The sequence below is a fragment of the Chelonia mydas genome, chromosome 4 (genome assembly GCF_015237465.2).
Source record: "Chelonia mydas isolate rCheMyd1 chromosome 4, rCheMyd1.pri.v2, whole genome shotgun sequence".
Taxonomy (NCBI): Eukaryota; Metazoa; Chordata; order Testudines; family Cheloniidae; genus Chelonia; species Chelonia mydas.
Window position 1 is genome coordinate 40,017,820 of NC_057852.1, and position 24,494 is coordinate 40,042,313.

Below are 24,494 nucleotides of genomic sequence, written 5' to 3' on the forward strand. Positions count from 1 at the left end.
AGTTTGAGAGAGACAAGGTGGTGTAGCCAGACAGCCAGCCCCCCCCTCTCAGACCAGCATTTCTGGGAACACACGGGAGCCAAAACAGGGCACTTAACATAAATTCCAGCACAGCCTTTGAAGCTGTGAAAAGCACAGGTGTGCTGCTACAATGTGCCTCTGGGAACATATACAACGATTAGGCTCACAGCAGGCAGAGGCGCTGTGACAGACATGGCTCTTAGCCTCTACTAAATAGCATGATGCACACACACCAACATCCTAGGTGGGAAAATATTTACCCTAATAAAAGGAATGTCCAGTAGTCAAAACTTATTGTTTCTCTCCCTTGCAAGTGTAAACTACTCTTGCGAGAGCTGGCGTCGCCCAGACAGACCATCCCCAATTTGGCATAAGAAAGGAGAAAGAGAATAAAGGAGTACAGAGGTATAAGTAGGGGACCTACAGCACCATGATTTTTGAGTGCTTTTCACTATCTATCTGCTGGTCAGATAAGTGACAGCCTCCCAAGGCTTCTGCAGCTAAGAGGGTCCCTAAGCCTTGTCCCTTATTCGTCTTTCCGCGGAATTGAGTGACCGATCCTGGCTTGGCACCGCTGGAATCGAGAGATGCAAGGAGGGTAAGAAGCACCCACACCTGATCTCCTATCTTTAGTGTACACATATTTTGAAATAGAGCTCTATACTTTGTTTTCTTTCTTTGGGATTGTGGCTTCAGTTTTGTAACTTGTTTGTGTGTGTAACATCTCTACATTTAAATAAGTAGGCACTAGCAATTTTGTAACCACATGATTAGAATCTAGTTTTAATAAATTTTGGTAACCATTTGTGCATAAGCCTGACTTGTTTCTCTGGTTTACTGTAGAGCAGCCAACACAATTAAAGAACCTCAGCCGTTTTGGCTATAAAGCCTGGCCATTAGGTGAGAGTACTAAGAGCCTAGCGTTGAGTTGTGCCGCCTCCATGGGGCAAACTCTCGGGGCGCCTGTCAGTCAATCCTGACTGCCCACTGCGAAGGAGCTCTGAGCTCTAGCAGTTAAAGTCACGGGTGTGGAGAGGCTCTTAGTGCTGCCATTGGGGCACCTGTCAGTCAGTGTTGACTGCCCGCTGCGAAGGAGCTCTGAGCTCTAGCAGTTAAAGTCACGGGTGTTTAGGACCTTGGGGCATCCGTCAGCCTAGCCCGGGCTGCCCGCCGCGAAGGGACAGTGCGTCCTAGCGGTTAAAGTCACGGATGGTATAAAACGGGCATAGCTGGCACCTCACCAAACATCCTTGGCCATCGGCTAACAGGTGGGTAAGGTAATTAACATCTTTTATTGGACTGCCTTCTGTTGGTGGAGGAGTCAAGCTTTACAGCAACAGAAGCTGGTCCAATAAAAGATATATCTTCACCTCTCCCCTCCCCTTCCGTATCTTGGGATCAACATGGCTTATAACAACACTGCAAATGATAAAAGCTTGCCAGTGGGCAGTGCCAAGCAGAGTACCTCAGACAGCACCCTATGAGAGATTGGGGGAGTCAATAGATGCCACCCAGTGGCACTCTGCTCGAATGGGTGAGATAATTGCCTCTCTCAGGCAGTACATCAGACATGACTATCCAAGGAACAGTGGCAATGGGTGGTGAGGGACTATATTTTGGATCAATGGCTCATTTATTGGCAGATAGACAACTTACTGCATCCCTGAGCCCAGTGGTTCTCCCTTGCGGTCCAAGCAGCATCCAGCTGCATCTCATGTGACAGCCTCAGGACCATACAGGTAGTATATATATTGAATAGATGTGGCCCACATAATACAGAGAGAGCTGCATATGCAGCCCTCAGGAGTAAATAGGTACCAAAAGAGCCTTCTTCATTATAACAGGTCTTATTGTGGTCACGGGCAGTTTAACTGCCATCCCTCCAGTTGTGGCTTCTTGAGTTCCCCCTCCTGCCTCCGTGGAGCTCAAGAACAAACAGCATGCCAGCTGGTTATGGCCTGCCCTCTCTATCCTCTTGATGGTGGATGGATGCGCATGATGTCTCTGGAAGCTGCTGCCATGATAAAGTGACTACATTACTTACCCGATTCTAGTTCGTTGTTTGTGCTGCCTTCTGGATTTGAAGGTGACCAATGCCAGGAGGAGGTGAACAAGGAGGTGCTAGGGCTGAATGGAGTTTTCAATGGAGTGATTGAGCAAGTGGTGGATTGATAGAGCTGCATTGTCTTAAAGCAAATAGAAAAAGGACAAACATTTGGATTCATAGTAACATTTCCTTTTCTGTATTTGGTTGCTTTTTGTCTTGGCATCCCTAAAATAAACCCTAGTGACCTTCAGGGGAATTGTGGATGCTCAAAGAATGCAAGGTCAAGTAGTTTTGAAGCACTGGTTTATGGGTGAGTCTATTGATATCAGCTTCCTTCTAATCGACTTTCTTTTTGGTCCTACAGGTGCTTGTGTCTACCAAGGCTCATTGTTTGAGGTAGGTGAACCTTAATATGTTTCATGGTTACATTGAGGTTGATAGGCTGCACTTATGACTCAACAAGTTTTGTCAGTGCCACATGACTTCCGTGGCACAAATTGTAGTGATGCTTTCATGAATATGCAATGGGGCGAAATCCTGGCCCTGCTGAAATCCATTGCAAAATTCCTGTTGACTTCAGTAGAGTCAGGATTCACCCATGGTCTTTGTCAACCCAACCAGGCTACTGTTGAGCAAGACTCCGTGCATATTGACAAATTTGGCTCCTTGTTTGTCCTGTGCATTTTTAAGCAATGGGATTCAGTAATGTGCAAAACAAGACTGGCCAGCAAGTGTTGTCTAAAATCTCCCTGTATATTCTGCATGTATTTGATGTTTTGCTATCAGTGATGATCGTTTAACACTTTTCTTCTGGAAAACTTCATATTCATTGTGTGCTGTGACTTCTCCTTTTTTAAACTAAAAGTATGACTCTTGCATTTTTTGCTGTGACAAAACCATGATTTCTTCATTTTTCACAATTGCAAATAATCCACCTTAATCATTGGGCAGATATGTGATGGAGGGAATCTCATGCAAATAGTACTTTTCCATACAATACTTGGCTGCCTCAATTTGATACTCAAACAGTAAAAAGAAATTGACAAGAACGTTGCTCCTGAAGTGCTTACACACAGGCATGCTATCACAATGAAACTACACAATGGTTTGTTGTTGTGGAATCTAAAGTAGTGTGCATCATGTTTATTTATTAGCTAGACTGGGTTTATATGTTTTATTTCCCTTAATACCCCCCTCCAGCAAAGTTACTGCAGTGTCTTTGGAATCTGTAACTATTGTATAATCTCAAGTTTTATAGGAGTTGGGTTCTTTTGCCTTCCAACCTTGACACTGACCCTTTTAAAGTTCTCCTGCACTTTAAAGGGGGAAATGAAGTGGAATTGATTTACATCACTGTGTCTTTGGTGGATGGCTTGGGGAAAAGCTGAAGCAGATTGTGTTCATTTGTTTCCATTAATAATACACTATGGAGCATCACAGTGTTTTAAAGGAGATTGAAAAGTCTGTCTACACTCCATCAACTCTAATAAATTGTGTGGCAGATCATTCTCTTCTACTCATTTTATCTCAATAAGGACTGTAATATAGTATAATAAGGGGATAGGAAATGAGATGTTCATCTGTCACTGCATGATGATGATGTGTGTGTGACATTTACAATTCTGTTTTTTTTGGCTTTGTACGCTTGTCTGGATGATGGAGTTGATGAAGATACAGAGTAAATTGAAGGTTGTTTTTTGTTTAAATTATAGAAATTAAGGGTCAGTTATGGAAACCCTTCCTCACTTTAAGTAATTCCTTACTCAGTAGGTTGATGTCAGTGGGATTACTCATGGCGTAGGATACACCACTCTGTGTGTGTAAAGGTATACGGATCTTAAAGCAGCTTTGATTAAAAAGAATGCTGCACTGGGGAAAAACATCCTATATTTTGTTTGGCTTGAGGACTGTACACATGTGTAGTTATCCTGTCGTGTGACTGTCATGGAAATGTCACTATGAAGAAGAAAAAAGTATATTAGCATTGTACCTGTGTTGGTATTTTTCAACATGTTACTACTCGAAGAAAAATACCAGGTCAAGTTATAGGGCTAGTTATAACCAGGTCAAGATGTGTGCTAACAAGACATACACTGCCTGGCAACACTGAAAGGGGAGAAAGACGAGCTGCATGCTGTTTTTTGGATTCTTTCAGAATCCCAGTTTGTTTAAAAGCAATACGATATTGTTTGTAGTAGCTCCCACAGCATGCAAGGTGCTTTCTGAACACAGCTGGAGAGAACAGCAACTTTCACATTCTGAGTGCTACTAAGGACAAAAAACTATAAGACAATAATAATAACAATTACTGAAATCCTTGCCCTGAGGAACATATAACTTAAAAAGACAAAGATACACTAAGGATGGGAGAGAAGGATGAAACGTACAAGCAACGTGATCAGGAGGAGGATGGGGACCCGACTTATTTCTTTGCTTTGTTGTTGGAGCTGGATGAACAGAAATGTGTGCCCATCCAGGCCCTCACTGATACCAGGAGCTCCTCGCAGGCACAGGGGCCCCGTTAACATCAGTGAGGCTCTGAATGGATGCAGAGCTCCACCCATTGCAGGATGGGGGTCCAAATTCCTCCTCCCTGCCTTCTTCCACACATTGCTCTCGCTTGTTTTTCTCCCACCTCAGTTTCCAAATACCATTCCAACGTCCTTATGCACTTCCCTCCCAGCACTGGTCCGTCTCCCTCCAAGCAGTTCACTCACGAAATACGTAGATGACTTAGTCAGCTAGTTTCTTGTAGGTATTGTGACTAATTGGTCTTGGAGAGACATTTAAGGAAGTGCATTAGAAAGAAATTGATTATTTTGCTGCTGCTGTACCTGTGTCCTAAGCACCGCTGGCTGTGTACAGGAGCCACTGCTGAAAAGAGAAATTCTATGCAGAGAAAGCATTTGGATAGGATTCTCCCCACCCCAGGAGGGAAATCAAGGACAAGTCTAATTACATTATTTCCTTCAGAGAGGGATTGCTCCAAACCTGCAAAATCTCATAGAAAACAGAATTTTTCAGCCATTTCCAAACGAAAAATTACGAAGTTTGAAAAAATAGCTCCGCATTAAGGATAGTGCCTAGAGAGAGGCTGCCATCTTTCATTGATTTGTACATCGACCATTCTTATTTTAAGACTTCTATCTAGAAGAGTCTCAAATGTTACAGTGTGCCTGAGACTAGCAAACACTGCTTTTTTTTTATATCCGTTGTTATACGCATTAATAAAGTGTGTCACTTGCAGCCTTCTAAAGCTACCCAGCTCTTTTCAAGCATTAACCATCTATATAACATTTCTAGGTGGGTGGGTGGGGGAAAAAAGGCATAAAGGTTAAATGGCTTTCTTGAGATGACAGTGGGAATTAGAACTCAGGAGTGCACAGTTTACAGTCCTGTGGTCAGAGACCTAGACCATACCTCTATGAAATATTCCAATTGATTTCAGTTACACCTATACAATATACTGGAACATATGAATATTTTGCACAAGTTCTGCAGCAGTAGAAAAATAGCACAAATCTTATTCTTTATTAGTTGTTATGAATTACTCAGGAGGTTTCATTTTTTTTAACTTGATGAAAACCGTTTGTATGTCAGTGAATTTACAATATTTTATTAGGCTTTCTGCATATTCAAAGCAGTACAGTTTGATAAGCAGTAACCAGAAGTAATATAGTAAAGGTACAAAGTCTGCCATTTTCTTGGCACCTTACATGTAATTACAAGCACAAATAAAAACAGATCTGGCAGCAGCAGATTATATGGGAGACCTACAACAATATATGGAATAAAAAGTATTTGCTATCTAAAAAGTGGCTCCTATTGAGAATCGTCCATCCAAGAACTTGTAGTCCGGGAAGGGGAAATTCCCAGCCAGGTGCGGTAATGAAACTTGTATTTATTTAACCCCCTCTTGCAACTGTAGAAAGCTCTATATCTGAATTGCATACAGTCAATAGACCCAGTCAGTGCTACATAAATCAACTGTCTGGTGTCCCAGTCCTGAAGATAAACATGCATATAACAAATCTGAAGGTGAAGACAAACCATTGCAATTCAGTCTGTTCATCTTTTATTAACACTCCCAAAGAATGATTGTCAGCTCTGGACAGGAATGTTTTGTGAGCCAGATTCTGAACTGTTATCCCGGTGTAAGTCCGGAGCGGCCTAACTGAAGTCAGTGGGGATGATCTTTCAGCTGAGGCATTGGATTGGATCCTCAGGAGATCTGGGTTCAGGTCTTGGCTCTGCCACAGTCTTCCTATGTGACCCTGAACCCTTTTTGCCTCAGTTTCTCTCCTTTCCCACAGATCTTCAGCCTTTACAGAAGGCCCAACTCTGCCTGTTCTCTGTACCTTGAAAATTGCTTTCCTTGGTGCTGCTGTCGGTCTCTATGATGACCACAGGCGGCATCAGTGGAACTGTGCTCACCGATGGCCCTCTCACGTGCTCTGTTGTGTGCTGGTTCTTACCCATACCACTTGGAGGTGGAGTGTGTGCAGAATCAAGAATTCATCGAACAGCAGTGCACATTTGTGCTAGCTATACAAATAACTGGCTCGGTTTAGTTAGCAGGCAGTCCACATCTGGACTGGAGCACCATTTAATGGGAATCCTGGAATTGCCTAATGGGCTTATGGGCATATGTCCTGGGTTTTTCATCCTTGTGAAACCAACATGCTTACTCTGGGACATGTGGAATATTTTCTGAGTAGGGGAAAAAATGCTGCTCCTAAGAAACCTTCCCACTCCCTTTAATTAAATTCCTGAAACTGTTTTGCAAGAGGGAGGAAGGATTATTGACAAAAGCAGGGAACAACATCAGACTAAGTCTATAACTTTTCCCATCCCCACCTTGTTGGTACTGGTTATCTTGGATTTCTACTGTGCGGTGAAAGCATCTTTGATGTTGCCTGGAATTTTACTGACTCTTTTCTTCTAATTCTGTAATCAAGATGAAGGGGCAGGTGGAACTCAAAGCACGTTTTAAGAAAAACAGAAACAGGCTGACAGTTATTTCTCTTGAAGTCAATGAGGCCTCTTGCAGATACAACAGCTGGAAAAGTGACCTTAATTACTTGAAGATGGCACAGACAGGAGGGAGACCGAGGGCTGAAGCTGATAGTAGCATAGAACAATCTGAGTGTTATGGAAGAATAGATTCAGGTTTAAAACAGGTTAGTAATTACTACATGACAACAGGAATCTAAAATATACACTTATTCTGCTTTTGTTCAGGGGAGATTAGAATGTAAATGCTAACCAGTTCATGAGGACAGACTATGATTGTATATAAGCAGTGCTTCTAGCATAAGTTATTGATTACTAATATTTCAGTAGCACCTAAAGTACTCAGCTGAGATGGGTGGCCCCTTTGGACCAGCAGTTATACAAACACATGGCAAGAGACAGTCTCTTACCTGAAGAGCTTACAGTCTAAACAGACAAAGGCTGGGGAAGAAGGAAGGATTGTTATCCCACATTTTACAGATTGGAAACTGAAGCACAGAGAAATTAAGTGACACCCCCATGGTCAGAGAGGAAGACTGAGCTGGGGATTGAACCCAGATCTCTTGAGTCCTAGCACAATTTTTTAACCACTAGATTCCTCTCTGGGGTGTATATTTGTCCCTTCAATATGTACTCTCAACTCTCAATATGTACCCCTGTTAGCATTATGGGAGTATTGTATGTGTGTTGAGGGGAAACTGTTCCTCAAACAATGAACTTTTAATTCAATTTTAATTTCTTTAGTCACTTGGATCATTTTCTGAACCAGAACTCTATAGTATTCTGAGATCAGCTAGTCATCAAATGCCAAAATCTGCATTGCTGTTTGGTGTTAATGAAACCAGGGACAGATCCGTACATCATATTGCAGCGTTTATTGAGCGTCTTCATGGTAGAACAGGGTTATCTACTGAAAACAATTACTCATCTGAAAGATCTGGTCGTTGTCATATTTCACTGCATAGCAAGCCTGTCTTTTGTATAACTTTATATGAGGCTGCGATATAGACATTAGTGTAAGTGAATATAGAATAGAGCCTGGAGGGTTAGTCAAGAGGTGGGGAAGAAAAGTATAATGAGTCTACAGCCAACAGAAATAACCAAATTCATTACTGTACAGCAACTCTGCAGTAACACAGTTTTGTACGTGATCCTTGCATAGTTGCATTCATTAAGGAAGTAAGATGTGTGACCTAGCTGTTGTGTTCCTATGTTTTATATATGATTTATTTTTACAGTGTGTGAAAAATAAAGCTAAAGCAATGAAGGATAATGGCTAAGGGGGATTGTGAACTCAGTGGGAAGAATATTAAGTGGGAAGAATAGGTGCTTCTCTGCATGCTATGAGAACAGCAGAACTTATACCAGGTACACTGTTGTGTTTGTGTTAGCAGGGGTGTCTGTGTGTGTGTGTTGACTGTCAGCAGGCTTTTCATATTTGTGTGGCATTCAAATATGGGCAGTGTTCAACCTGTATCTACAAATCTATATGTCTTTTCTTTACCATGTGCCTCATTCTGTCTACCCATTTCAGTACTGGATATAATCAGGCTGGATCCAAATAGTAAATGAGGTTGGCATTACAGGTATTTGAGAACTAAATTCTCCAGCTGGAACGGCAGAATCTGAACAGCAAGCAACTGTAGGTAGGGGCAGGAAATAAACTAGCCAACTGCCTCAGTTTCTGGATTCGAACATTCGGGGATGGTTCTCATCCTGAGAGATCTGTTGTGAGCATTGATAATTAATATAATATTGAACTTCTTATAGCACAATAAATGCCCATTGCGCTTCACAGAAATAAAGTCAACTCTGGTCCAGATTCTTGGCCACACTGTAGCTGCTTTGCAGCAGTCTGTCAGTGCAAAGCAGCCACAGGCGCCGAGCACAAGTCGGGGGGGGGGCGGGTTCTCAGCACCCACAGGGCCGGATTCATCTTTTGTGGCCCCAGCGCCCTGACCATGGCCCCTCCACTTGCGCTCCACCCTGAGCCCCCGCCCCTGGTTGGCCTCTTCCCCTTGAGACCCTGCCTGTGCTCCACCACGAGGCCCTGCCCCTGCTCGACCTCTTCCCCTGAGGTCCCGCGCATTGCTCGCACGGGGATGGGAGGGGGCGGAGAGGAGCACACACTGGCAAAACCAAAAATCAGCGCCTGTGAAAGCAGCTATGGACCTGCTCCTCTGGCCCGTGGAGGATTCCTCCAATGATATCCTGGATTCCTCCAATGACGAGGATAGAAATCCTCTGGTGTAGGGTAGTTTATAGTGGGTAGTGATCCTAGCTATTCCCCTCCCAGTTCCTGGTGTTATGTGCATGCCCTATGTCATAAATATAAAGGGAAGAGTAAACTTCAAAATCCCTCCTGGCCAGAGGAAAAACCCTTTCACCTGTAAAGGGTTAAGAAGCTAGGATAACCTTGCTGGCACCTGACCAAAATGACCAATGAGGAGACAAGATACTTTCAAAGCTGGAGTCGGGGGGGGGGGGGGGGGGAAACAAAGGGTCTGTCTGTCTGTGTGATGCTTTTGCCGGGAACAGATCAGGAACGCAGCTCAGAACCCCTGTAAAAAGTTCGTAAGCAATCTAGCTAGAAATGCGTTAGATTTTCTTTTGTTTAATGGCTGGTAAAATAGCTGTGCTGAATGGAACGTATATTCCTGTTTTCATGTCTTTTTATAACTTAAGGTTTTGCCTAGAGGGATTCTCTATGTTTTGAATCTGATTACCCTGTAAGATATTTACCATCCTGATTTTACAGAGGTGATTCTTTTTACTTTTATTAAAATTCTTCTTTTAAGAATCTGATTGCTTTTTCATTGTTCTTAAGCTCCAAGGGTTTGGGTCTGTGTTCACCTATGCAAATTGGTGAGGATTTTTATCAAGCCTTCCCCAGGAAAGGGGGTGTAAGGGTTGGGAGGATTTTGGGGGGAAAGACGTTTCCAAACGGGCTCTTTCCCAATTATATACCTGTTAGACGTTTGGTGATGGCAGCGATAAAGTCCACGGGCAAAGGGTAAAATAGTTTGTACCTTGGGGAAGTTTTAACCTAAGCTGGTAAAAGTAAGCTTAGGAGGTTTTCATGCAGGTCCCCACATCTGTACCCTAGAGTTCAGAGTGGGGAAGGAACCTTGACATCCTAGAACAGGGACAGCTCAGATGCATCCCAGAATCTGGCCCAGGGTATCTTTCTCAAAGAGCTTACAAGAAGGGAGGGAAGGGGGTTACATCAAATGTAGATGATGTGCAACAAAACCAAACAAATTGCGTGTGTCTGTGTGTCTTTTTGTTTTTTGAAAATAGGGCAGGAATTGATAGTGTTGGAGTGAAAGTCAGCTGGATGAAGATACCGTGACTGCAGAGCAGATAGTGAGCTCGAGGGGGCGGTGTAGGGTCCATGGGGGGATACCATGATTGCAGGCAGTGAGCTCTGAGTGAAGGAGCAGAGTGTGGCTGCTTGGTGAAGTGGCAGGGTAGGAGTGTGCGTCTGTGTGTAAGATGGGATATCATGAAAAAGGCACAAGGGTGCTGGTGGGGGACGAAGACAAGGAGCAGCACGGCAGAAAAGTGGGCAAAGAGTAAGGCATGAGAGGTGGGTCAGGGACACGTAGGACCTTGATAGTGGGGATGAGCAGTCTGAACTAGATGCTGAAAGACAAGAAGGCAGGGACAGGAAGGAGAAGAGATTGTGGATAAGGGGGAGGCTCAGGATTAGGACAGATGCCGCCAGCAGGTAGGAAGCAGCCGGGAAAGTGGTGAAGAGAAAATGTGTTTGAGCATGCGGGTGACAGAGGATGAAGTGAGCAGATGGAACAAGGGGAAGAGGTGCAGTTAGTGGGCGCAGATGAGATGAGCGGGGGGAGGGATGGGCAGTGATGATGAGGAGGAAGAGAGCAGGGAAATGGAAAGAAGGGAGAGGTAGCCAGAAGAACAGCAAAGATGAAACTAGCAATTAGGGCCAATGAGCTGGCAAAACAATTAAGCTGTGATGGCAATGAACCGGCAGTTGGTGTGCAGTTAAAAGCAATGAACTGGCAATTAACACTCAGCGGAAGTAGTGACCTGACAATTGATGATCAAATAATAGGCAGTACATAACCAAAGAACAGGCAGCTCATAAGCAAGCCTATAAAGTGGCCAGTAGCGAAGTAAAGAGCAAGGCAACAAAAATACTTGGTAGGGGCCCGGAGCAAGTAGGTGGCTGTTGATGTGTGTCTGGGCATCCCACAGGATAAAACTAGCTCTGAGGTAAATGTTAATGGCCCTCTTTCTGCCTTTGCAGGATTGGGGCCATAGATTGCAAAGTACTTTGAAGACAGAATGTGATATGTAAGTGTGAAGTGTAATTCAATACAGTATTATGATGTCACTCATATTTGCAGCTCTTATTTTTCAGTATTGTCTATGACTAGTGCAATAACAAATTGCATCTGGCCCAGCTAGGCTTGGCCAATACTTGGTGCATCCATTTTGCAGGTTAGGGTTACGCTGTTTCCTTCACAGCAGCACATCTCATTGAAACAGAAGACCTCGCACACATGGCTTTTAGGCTGTGACATGCTAGGTCAGCTAGGCTATGGCGTACCTCTGTCCACAGACCATTGTGTGACACACCTTTTCTACGCTGGGAGATGTGCCATGGATTAGGGAGTATGGCAGTCTCTTTGTGTCGTCTCAAATGATGTTCTGAAACAACTAAATACAATGAGGAGTAGTAATCCTGCCCAACTCTGTTTAATGGCCTGACAAGTTCACAGTATGGCTGCAGATTTTTCTAGCCTTCTTCCCCTTCCCATCATGCCACAGTGCATATGATTCTCTCTCCTTACCTGGCTAAATGGGATGGAAGGGGCCATATATGAATCCTGGACATCCTGAGTTTTAGTTGGTACTGTCTACAGGACCTTAGCTGTAGAGACTAATCAATTAAAGTGAGCTATTATTACACCGTCACCTCTCAAAGCAGAACCATGCTTTGAGAGGTGACGGTGTAATAATAGCTCACTTTAATTGATTAGTCTCGTTAGAGTTGGTATGGCAACACCCATTTTTTCATGTTCTCTCTCTCTCTCTCTCTCTCTATATCTTCCTACTATATTTTCCACTGCATGCATCCGATGAAGTGGGTTTTAGCCCACGAAAGCTTATGCCCAAATAAATGTGTTGGTCTCTAAGGTGCCACAAGTATTCTGCATTCTTTTTGCTGATACAGACTAACACGGCTACAACTCTGAAACCTGTGTAAGAATGGTGTCTGGTTCCTCACCAGACCTGCTCCCTGTTTGTATTCAGAGTCAGATGTACATACATTTTTTACTGCTTTTAACTCCTGTTAGCTCTGCTGGGTCTACAAGACTGAGGTTAAACAATAGAATCCGGCTTATCCATCAGCAGCAGAGTTGTGATCTAAATTCCAACTGCAGGTCTAGTTTCTGCCCTCGGATGCACCTCTGCCACCTCACTGAAGGTCAATGAGATGAAACAGGTATGATAAAAGGCACAGGTGTAACCAAGGACAGAATTTGGCTTGCAGACTCTCTGTTACTGGTGCTGATACATGACCAGGAAGGAGTATGGATTTCAGATTCAAGGGTGATTTTGCATGGCTCCCATTTACAAACAATGCAAACAAACAAAAAAAACCTTGTAAAATGAGCACAAATGATCTAGAAATCCCTGTGGCATGATAAACATGGAGTGCTTGCTGCCATGTGTATAGGAGTCATTCTCAGAGTGACCTACAAATTCAGCTCGGCTGTTTACTCCTGTAGCTGGATCGGATGTTGTGGACAATGCCAAGCTAAAGTTAATGGGAGTATTGCCTCTGACTTCAGTGCATGCAGGAATACTAGTTCTAGAATGCTAGGGCAGGCCTTCGGTGGGTGTCTGATGACATAGCTCCATTGACATCAATGGAACGATCCTGATGTATATCAGTTGAGAATAAGGCCATGATCTTAAAACCTGGTTCTCTCCTGGTTTGGAAGGGATGAAACATGTCCATAGAACTAAAGAAATCACTCGGATCAACCCAGACAGATTGTTAGAAATGTTTCTGTGTCTGAAATTGCAGCTAGCCATGGTTAGCTTTCTTATAGGGTTTTGTGTATATAAAAGGCTATTGCGAGCTGAACAAAAGAATATGACTTATGGCTGTTCGCTGGCTTGTCCACTGAAGCAAACCTGAGCTTTTAACTAATGTGTTTATGCTTTGACAACTTTTCAAAGCCTGAGCCTGTGATAAATTCAGTAAGGGCAAAGTCACTTGAATGTTTTGCAGCTGAACACAACAGTCCACATCTTACCTGATTTAGTTAGCAGCTCACTTAAATGTCAAGGGTCAACTTGCGTTTGTGCTTTTCTTCCGAGAAGAAAACTTCCGGGTTTGACCTTGCAGTATTTAAAAGAGGCTTGGAGTTCCCCTCTTTGTTCGCCTTTGAAAGAACTGGCAGCAGCAGACTAATGCAGCCACTTGCTTTGTTCTAAAAGTAGCAGAATTCTTCAGCTTGTTGCATTTGTTTAATAGGTGGGAGGTGGGATGTGCCAGTTGGACGGAGGGAGGACTTGAGTTGCAATGAAAATCAATAGTTTTGTGGGGAGATTCTGACAAAATCTGTTTCTAGATCTCTCTATCAGTGTCCCTGCTTATAAATAATAGTTTTCAGTCTCTTGGGGAGAGGGGGAGGCAGGAAGGAGGGGTGGTGGTGGTGAAAGACAGAAGTATGAGCTTCGGAGGCAGTCCGTTTAAGTGGAAGGTTGAGTGTGATAAATGACATTTACCTCTGATAGGCGTTCCAGATAGGGAGAGGTGAGAACAGTTGAGCTGCATGAAGTAAACCATTTGTTTCCTTTGTTCATTCAACTCGGGGTAAATTCTGCAGGAACAGCTCTTGGTAGTCTGCTATACTTCTGTGGGTGCCCTTATCAACATTCCTTTTACATTTTTTTTTTCTAGTGATGTTTGAACAATGGTGACATTTACTCCCTCCCCCTCCCCAAAAGAAGAAAACATATTTTTTGTGGGAAAAGATTTAGTTAAAATTTCAGATCTTCAGAAATACTCAAACAGCTTTTGGATATGGTTAAAAAAGTTAACAATAAATGATTTAAAAAAATTGTTGGAAAAATGTGTAAGAACTTAAACCAGCTCTGGTTTTTACCATTAACGATGTTGTACGCAAGCATCTTTCCCAACCTGGTGTGCAAACAATCCCCTTTACTATATGAAGTCCAAACTTAACTGCTTGTTGAGGTTTTAGCTATAGCAACAAACAAAACACTGAAATAACAAAGATTAGCCCACATCTCCACAGGCTTTTTTGCTCAAAGAGTTCCTCCCTCAGGATTACTCAGCCCACACTCTCGATCTTCTCTTCCAAAGACCCACTCCGCTTATACTGAAACAGGGTATGAAATCATCTGCTTCAGAGTCAGCAAAATCCACTTAACTCTTTCCCAGCTGGATCAACACCTCCTAATAGGATGGGGGTATTGCAAGCAAATATTGCCAGACTATTAAAGGCACCCACTGTATATCTCAAAAATTCAAGCTTAAAGAATTAGTTATACCTACCTAGAAACATTGTCATTTATTGCTTTGGATATTAGACCTCAGTGGTATTTGTATATAAATATTGTGTTAAACAAATACAACTAAATGCCTTGATGATGCTTTGAGGACTTTAGTTTATTATAATCTTGGTTCAAAAACATCCCTCAAAGTGAAGATGTAAAATAGGTCAGGAAATCCTATACGTAGAGGGCCTGATTCTCCATTGCCTTGTGCTTTGTGTAATCATTTGCACTTGTTCAAAGGGAATGTAAAAACCCAACCAAATCAGAATTTTCTTCTCGCACTGCTGGTAGTGCTTTACATGCCTCTTTTGCAGTGGAAAATCAGGCCCACGGTATTTATGTGAACTGCGTGCAGGTAGGGGTTATTACTAAAATAGTGATAACACTTTTCTCTTACAAAATGCCTTCCATTTGAGGGTTTCAAAGGGCTGAGATATGCTGACTGAAGCACAAAAATTTAAAGGCACAGAAATCAAAAATTTGAAGAGTTTTTTTTTGGGGAAGTATCCTTGTTTAAGGGGGGTACATGATAGCCGTCTTCAAATATTTGAAAGGCTGCCACAAAAAAAGATGGAGAAAAGTTGTTGCCCTCTGTGGCAAGAGGGAAGAATGGGTTCAAACTACACCATAGCAGATTCAGATTAAATCTCAGGAAAAACTTCCTAACTGTAAGGACAATAGGAGAATGGAACAGATGGCCTAGGGAGGTTATGGAAGCTCCTTCACTGGAGGCTTACAAAAGGCAGCTGGTTACCATCTGTCTTGGATGGTTTAGACGCAACAAATCCTGCATTTTGGCAGGGGCTTAGACTAGAAATCAGATGACCCTTGTGGTCCCTTCTAACCCTATGGTTCTATGAAAATGAATGAATGTAATTCAGAAGAGTGAGGTAGGATTTTTTTCGGTTTTGATGGTGCAAGGTAAAGGAAGCATAGGAATAAAATGAAGGTTGTTCTCAAGAGGATTTAGTATAATCTCGTCTATTAATCGGAAAAGAATTACTTATTTTTTTATGGATCAAAGCACACGTTTTAATGTCTCATAATAATTCTGTTTTCATCTTGCAAGATAGTGCATCCCAGAAGAAAGACTATTAAGTGTCACTTTTTTTTTTTTCTGTATGAACTAAGAATGTGATTGATATACAGTGTATATGTAGAAATAAACCCCTAAGATTTAGCAGGTTCAAGTGCCCTGCTGTTCCCTATCAGTGACAGGCCTAAAACCAATTCATTCATATACTACGAAGTGGAAGTAATTCCAAAAACATCAGAACTTTCGCATATTGCAATAGAATTTACATCTTAGAAACCAATGCATTATACAAGACACACTTCCTATGACCATCAGCATAGCTTGCACTGTTCAATCTATTAGTCAATTTAACTTCCACAGCTGAAGTAAATTGTGACTTTTATACTATGATTTATTGAATTTTAAACAATTGCATTGTAGAAATAGCCAGGTCGGCTAAGGTAGCATCCTTCATAAGTCAAGAGATCCCTGTGCAAAGCTTGTAATCCTACCTGCATCTATAGAAAAATGGTGACAGGGAAGAATCTTACTTTATATGATTAACTACTTGGGACCTGATGCAAGCCCCTGGAAGTTGATATGAGCCATTGATTTCTGTGAACTTTGAATCAGGACTGTTTTACTCGATTGCTTGTGAGTTACTGTTTTAATGGGTTGCTTGTCAGAAATAAACGGATGCCTGAATGAAAGGGAGAATACATGTTAACATATATAAACTACCCTGTGTTTTTACTCGCTCCCTGTAGAGCTTCAATGAAGAAACCAAAAGCAAACTCTTTGCTTGCATCTAAGGGGTCTATATTTATTTGATTAGTGAGGTTTATGCCTGTAGCTCCTCAAATACTGACATGAGGATACATTTGTGCATGGAAAAGGACAGTTAGAAACTGTGGTTGTGGTACCAGTACTTTTCCTATGCTCCCTTTCTGATTGTGATGTGAATGCATTGTTGACATATGGACGCTTATTGAAATACGCGACTTGTACAAAAAGCTATTAATGTATGAAGTGCCTTTTACACGGTGTTCTAAGTGAGGCCTATTGTGGCTCATAGAACATCAATATCACTTGCCTCTCTGTACTTTATTTTAAATTTGGGGTCTCCCTTGCAAGGCCCAGACTAGTTTCTCCCTCCTCCTTGCCTATAGACATACATCTCTCAGGTGGGTGCTACCACAATCAAGGCTGTGATGCTGGATATTAGTTACTGACTTGTCCTACACAACAAGTTAGATTCACAAAGAAACTTAAGTGTGGTTTCCAGGCCTCCTCCTGAACACCCAGTGGGTGGGCAGTAGAGGGGATTAAAGGTCACACTGAGCGTCCCCCTGCCCAGGCCTCCTTTCTGCCAAACTCTGCTGTATTGCACCCAGTGACAAGTGCCCCAAACTGACCCCAACCCACCAGCTGCTGACGCTCCCCAGTCCCTGGAGTGACCAGCTTCCCTGGCCTGAACCCCTAGTTGCCAAAATCCTCCTATTCCCCATAATCACCATTTTTGTCTGTCTTGGGTTGTGGCCTGTGGCAGGATTGCTCAGTGGTCTCTTGGACTTGGGACTGGTCATTGCTGGTCACTTGTCTCATCAACAGCAAAAAGGGGTTTGGACGTCTATGCCCCAGAGCAATGCATGAACTGGGAAAAGGCAGACATTCCTCTGCCTAACGCACCTGCGGCGGCAAATCCAGTAAGTGTGCTCAGATCTCACTTACCCCATCGGTCCCCTCCCGTATAACACTGAGCCCAATGGCTAGAGTACTCACCTGGGACGTGGGAGACCCCCAGCTTATGTCTCCCATCTGCTTGAGGGAGAAGGGATTTGAACAGTGATCTACCACTTCTTGGGTGAGTGCCTTAGCTACTGGCCTATAGGATATTCTGCTGTGGGGGTCTCAGTTTCTCCTGCCGAAGCTGTTTCACTGTGAATAAATAATGTCCCCTTAAATTCTATTGCTTTCTGTGTATGTCCAGCTGTCGCTGCTTCCATATCAGAATGCAACTGTGAGGTTTCAGCCATCAGAGGGACAGGATGCTGACGATGTTGACCTGCATATTTTAGTTGGCTCATCGTTGGGATAGAAAAAGGATCTGCATGTTTTTAAGCAGGAAAAGTGAACTAAGAGTTAATAGAGCTGCCATTTCCTTTTCTTCTGTCTCTAGGTCCCCACTGTCATTTTTATTGGACCAATTTTCCCTTTGCCCTTCCATCTACTCTGACTGCTTTTTCACAACGCTTTATAGCCAGCAGAAGTAGTCATTGCAATTCAACATTCATCATGCCTTCTTTCATATAACTTTTTAATAAGGTCACAGCATGAAGGGTTTCTTTTTTCTCCTCTAGGTCAGTTGACTTTGACTTATGGTTTTATTTCCCTTCCTTCCTAATCTTCATCAGACACCCAAAAGGTTTCAGATCTGTCTCTTTATATCTGTGGTCGCAGGTTATTAAATGTTGCAGCAACAATAACAGAAACTGGTCTTCCGGTTCAAGTGCATTCTACTAAAGCTATTTCCACTGCAAAAACCTGCCTTTGCAGATTGTGCATACCATATCGAGCAATGGGGGCAGATCCTCCGCTGGTGTAAATAGGGTCAGGTCTAGAGAGCTGCCAGTTTACACCATTTTTGGATCTGGCCCAAACTGTACAACTATTGCAGCTGAAATCCGGTTACCAAGTCAGTGTCCTTGGAGTATAGAACAAGCCTCTGGCTTGGTCACATATTAAAAAATCTGTTCTTGATTCCACAGGTACAACTGCCATTTGGCTATGCCATTAGAAACTGCCCATGGTCCTTGGTGAAATTCTAAGTTTTACAGCCATCCCACTGCCACCATCAATCAGATAATAGTATTATTTACAATGGAAAACAATAGCAGACAAGTATTCTTTTGCACTGTATAGCCAAATGCTTTTGAAAATATAAATCATGACTCAAATAATCAGTGTGGTCTAGATAGCATATACTGTATATCCCTGAGTTCGCCCAGAAATTTACATGTGACACAGTGGTGTTCAGTAGATTAAGTGTGGAACTGGGAATCAGGAGACTTGAGTCCGAACACAGAGGGGTTACATGTGTAGAACTGAATGCAGAATTTGGCCCTGTATCTTTGAACAGCTGTCAAGAGTTCAGTCAGATAGTATCAATATATTGCAGTGACATTAAGTGCTCTGCAGATGGAGTGTTGTGTCGTTAAAGTTGTGAATCATTTATATACCCAGAGCACAGCCACATTTTGCAGAAAGGATTTTTACTGCGTCCTTAAGTGAGTAAATGCTGTAGGATATGATTTTAGTTTTAAAAACCAAGCAACGTGGCCTGTTGGTTCTCATTTTTTCCCCAAAGGCAACTATGAAAAGAGGAATCTTAAAAAGATATTGTTGACCCTGGAAGGTGCTGCGAACTTGAAAATCGCAATGGTCTACTGTCTCACAGGGGAAAAAAAAACTTGTCTTTTTCCCTGTTGCACGTGATCTGATGGGCAACCAAAGTGACTGAAAAGGAAAAAAAACCTAGACACCTTTCCTTTGTGAGACATTGCAAAAAGCCCTGAGTTCTTCTTCAATGAAAACAATAGCACAATGTCTCTTCACAGCTCTGTTCTCTTTTGCCTCTTGCTTGTGCTCTCACATGGCTGAATACAAGTCAGTGCTGAGCAAGTGTGGGTTTTCTTTTCTTTTTTTTCATTTGTAACTGAAATTCCATTATAATTTCTGACCTGCCCTGCAGCAAGTGAAGTTGAAAAAGGATTTCTTTGCTTTTTAAAAATATTTTTTTTCCTAGCAGTGGTATAACTAGGATTCTGACAGTGTTTCTAATTTCCATAGTAATCTCCAATTCTCAGAGGTTTGTATCTCCGCCATAAAGTTTCTTTGGGATGGTGTTGGCACAATAACAGCTTTTGTGGGCCAGGGTTCTTCTTTAAAATAGCTGAAAAAATAATTGGCTCTTTATCCGACTGCCAAAAACGAATAGAAATTTGATGCATATTTTTGAGTTCTGATGACCCCAGGCTAGTTGAAGATACATTTTTTTAAAAGGAGTCTAAGGAAGTTAGGTGCCTGATTCCCATTGGATTTCAATGGAAACAGGGCAGCTAAGTCCCTTCGAGGATTTGAAAATCCCAGCCCAAATTTTGAAATCATTAGTATGTAACACAGAGTCATTGTGTAATGGGGAGAAGGGCAAAAGCAAAATATGCCTCTTTGTTTAGAAATCAAATGGAAAACTGATCATTAATACTGATCTAATTTATCCTCTCACCCCTGTTGTATTCACGACTTTGTCTGTCTTTGAAGAACAGATTCTGATAAATTGACACGATAATGGAGTGAGAGATGAAACAATCTGAGTTGGATGTGATTTTTACCAGATAATTCCTAGTCAGTAAGGGCCACTTGTGGTACTGTATGGTCAGACACTCTGAGCCCAATTTCAAAACGTTGGACAATTATGTTAATTTAATTGGCACATCGGTGCCAAAAATGAGTATTTTGGCAGCTAAGTGCTGAACTGGATACCCTATGTTGTGCACCAAAATATGAAATTCGGTCAGCTTTATTCGTAAAATACTAAATTTCATGATTTCAGCTATTTAAATCTAAAATTTCACAGTACTGTAGTTGTAGGGGTCCTGACCTAAAAAAGGAGTTGGGGGGGGGGCGGGATCACAAGGTTATTGTAGGGGGGGTTGCGGTACTGCTACCCTTACTTCGGAGCTGGGCAGCTGGAGAACGGCAGCTGCTGGCCGGGAGCCCAGGTCTGAAGGCAGGGCCGTCGCTCGCAGTAGCACAGAAGAGAGGATGGCATGTATGATATTGCCACCCTTATTCTGTACATCTGCCTGCAGAGCTAGGCCCTCAGTCAGCAGCCACCACTCTCCAGCTGCCCAGCTCTGACGGCAGCAGCGCAGAAGTAAGGGTGGCCTGGTATGGTGCTGCCACTCTTGCTTCTGCATTGCTGATGGCGGGGCACTGCCTTCAGAGCTGGGAGCCTGGTTAACAGCCACCGCTCTCCGGTGTCCCAGCTCTGCAGGCAGCACAGAAGTAAGGGTGGCAATACTAAGACCCCCTTAAAATAACCTTGTGACTCCCCAGCAACTCTCCTTTGGGTCAGGAGACTCAATTTGAGAAATGCTGGTCTCCCCCGTGAAATCTGTATAGTGTAGGGTAGAAGCACACACAAATTCAGATTTCACAGGGGGAGACAAGATTTCACAGTAAGTAACTCATTTGTCATGGCCGTGAATTTGGTAGGGTCCTATTCATGGGTGTATATGGCCTCCAGAAAGAGTAGCTCTCTTCCTCTATAGGGGAAATGTCTCTCTATGACCCCAATGCAGGGCGAGCCTTTAAAAGCATAACTGTGAATTGGAGTGACGACCCTTGATTGTAAGACAGAGGGATACAGTAGACTTGCTCCATTCTTCTGATGATTGAATATGATCCCTTTTGTCATGGAACAAGTTTTTGAGTACATCTTGGGCCAACAAATTGGGAATAAACTGGAGACTCCTAGACATGTAGGGTTGGAAGGGAAGTCGTGAAATCCAGTTCCCTGCACTGAGGCAGGATTAAATAAACCTCATCCTAGACCATCCCTGAGAGGTCCAACCTGTTCTTAAAAACCTCCAGTGATGGGAATCCCCCACCTCCCGTGGAAGCCTGTTCCAGAGCTTAACTCCCCTTTCGAGTTAGAAAGGTTTTCCTAATATCTAACCGAAATCTCCCTTGCTGAAGATTAAGCCCACTACCACTGGTCCTACTTTCAGTGGACACAGAACAGTTGATCCCCATCTTCATGACAGGTTTCAGAGTAGCAGGTTTCAGACGGCCCGGCCAGGCCAGCGGCGGGCCGGGCCGGGCCGGCCCCCCGACGGCCCGGCCAGGCCAGGCCAGGCCAGCGGCGGGCCGGGCCGGGCCGGCCAGGCCAGGCCAGCGGCGGGGCGGGCCGGGCCGGCCCCCCGACGGCCCGGCCAGGCCAGGCCTTGCTTACAGACAGCCCCCCAACCTGAAGCAAATACTCACCAGCAACCACATACCACACAACAAAACCACTAACCCAGGAACCTATCCTTGCAACAAAGCCCATTGCCAACGGTGTCCACATATCTATTCAGGGGACACCATCAGAGGGCCTAATCACATCAGCCACGCTATCAGAGGCTCGTTCACCTGCACATCTACCAGTGTAATATATGCCATCATGTGCCAGCAATGCCCCTCTTGCATGTACATTGGCCAAAATGGACACAGTCTCTATGTAAAAGAATAAATGGACACAAATCAGACGTTAAGAATTAGAACATTCAAAAACCAGTTGGAGAACACTTCAATCTCTTTGGTCACTCAATTACAGACCTAAAAGTGGCAATTCTTCAACAAAAAACTTCAAAAACAGACTCCATCGAGAGACTGCGAATTGGAATTAATTTGCAAACTGGACACCATTAACTTAAGCTTGAATAAAGACTGGGAGTGGATGGGTCATTACACAAAGTAAAACTATTTCTCCATGTTTGTTGTCCCCCTCACTGTTCCTCAGACGTTCTTGTCAACTGCTGGAAATGGCCCACCTTGATTGTCACTAAAAAATGTTCTCCCCCACCTGCATCCCCGCTGGTAATAGCTCACCTTACCTGATCACTCTTTTTACAGTCTGTAACAGTAACAGTGTTTCATGTTCTCTGTGTATATAAAATCTCCCCACTGTGTTTTCTACTGCATGCATCCGATGAAGTGAGCTGTAGCTCACGAAAGCTTATGCTCAGATAAATTTGTTAGTCTAAGGTGCCACAAGTCCTCCTTTTCTTCTTGTATCTCGATCGTCCAGGGGCTCCACTGGTTGTTTAGCAGGCTTCCTGCTTCTGATGTACTTAAAAAACATTTTATTACCTTTTGAGTTTTTGGCTAGCTGTTCTTCAAACTCCTTTTTGGCTTTTCTTATTACATTTTGACATTTAATGTAGTTTTATGCTCCTTTCTATTCACCTCACTAGGATTTGACTTCCACTTTTTAAAAGATACCTTTTTATCTCTTTCACTGCTTCTTTTACATGGTTGTTAAGCCACGGTGGCTCTTTTTTAGTTTTTTTACTGTGTTTTTTTAATTTAGGGTATACATTTAAGTTGGGTCTCTATTATGGTGTCTTTGAAAAGTGTCCATGCAGCTGGCAGGATTTCACTCTAGTCACTGTACCTTTTAATTTCTGTTTAATTTCAGTCAGGTATTTCTTAAGTGCAAATCCATCTATTTACAAGGAATGTACACAAAAGCCTGTTTCCCTGAACACACTAGAAACCACCACCACCACAACAAGCAGTTTCCTCACTCAGTTTGCAAGTCTGCCCCTCCAGTCATTTCTGTGCCCCATGGAGCTCTGTCTCTGTTCTTTCTCAGAGCTGTGCTCACAACTGTTTCTCACTGTCCACTGGCTTTCTCCTTTAACACACACGCAGCTTGCCAAAACAAAACCCTAGCCCCTGTGTTTGCAAGCAGGGAACTTTGGAACCCACAGGGCTGGCTTCTCTTCAGGCCTTTCCCTGTGACTTGTCACATTAGGTGGTGGCTTGTACAGTTCCCAGCTATCTTACTACCTAAAGCCACTTAATTAGTCGTTAAAACAGCCCTGAGTGACAAGTTTTGCTGGCATAAGTGCTCATGTGCACAGCACTATGTCACTTATTGAGCTGGTTTTATTATGTCAACGGGAGAGCTCTCTGCTGTCAGCGTAACACGGCTACATGAGCTCTCATACAGATGTCCCACTGTAAGCTTGTAAGTGTAGACATGGCCTTAATAAAATTCCAGTTAGGTATGTGGAATTAATTAAGTAGAATGTGTTCTAGACAAACAAACTGCAGTATCAACATAAGTAACTAAAAATTAATCTGTAGATCTACATACATAGTCTAGTTGTGGATAACACCTTTACTGAGGTAAATCATTTTCTGAATGGGTTCTGAAATTATGGCTCTCTGTTTTATTCTGCATAGCACTCCAGAACGAAACAAAGTTTCCTAGCACAACAGGTGATGTTACTTATTCTTTTGAAATTATTATTTCATGTATTGGCTTAAGTGTGTGATCAGGTTGTCCATGGCTTACAAAGGGCATAAACACCTTTCTGTGTGTAACCCTTCTGCCCATCAGAGTTGGCAGCAACAAGGGCCGGGTTCAATATCTAAGGGATCCATTCCAATAACACAATGCAAACCGGCTCGAGCCCCCACCCAGTGACCTGGGACAAATACATACCACCCCCGCTGGGCGCTTCCAAGAGGCAATACTTCCCCTCTTGCAAGCACATAGTCTGAGTGTAGCAAAAAGCCTTTTAATAACAGAGAGAAACAATGTGGCATTATGTTGGGGAAACACCACCACCAGGATTCATAACACAACCCATGAGCAAAAAACCCACCCCAAGCAAATTGGGGCATGCCCCTTTCCCATTGGTTCTTGAGTCCAGCAACCCCAAATCACCCAAAGTCCCAAAAGTCTCATGACCCAAAAGTCTCTGTCCCTGGTCAGGGCAGCCCCAGAGTTCGAAAGTTTATCTGCGGAGCTTTACCTCCCAACCTGGGTGGAGATGGGACGGGGGTAAGAGGCACCTTACATGATCTGAAGCTGACTGCCCCACAGCTCCATAGGCCTTCGCTCCGCTCTGCCAGCCGCCCCACGAACTCCTTCGCTCAGCTCCGCGGCCCACCAGCAGCTCCCGCCGTCCCACAAACTGCTCCACCAGCCGGTCCACAAACTGCTCCGCGTCCCACCAGCAGCTCCCGCCGTCCTACGAACTGCGCCAC

General features: G+C 43.4%; 1 long non-coding RNA gene across 4 annotated transcripts in view; it reads left to right on the forward strand.

The window, feature by feature from the left end:
- Positions 1-24,494, forward strand: part of LOC114018736 — a 109,048-nt gene that overhangs the window by 3,456 nt on the left and 81,098 nt on the right. For all 4 annotated transcript variants that reach the window (XR_006290406.1, XR_006290407.1, XR_006290408.1 and 1 more), the window contains exon 2: positions 2,433-2,464. This is a non-coding gene — a long non-coding RNA (uncharacterized LOC114018736). The remainder of the gene's footprint in view (positions 1-2,432; positions 2,465-24,494) is intronic.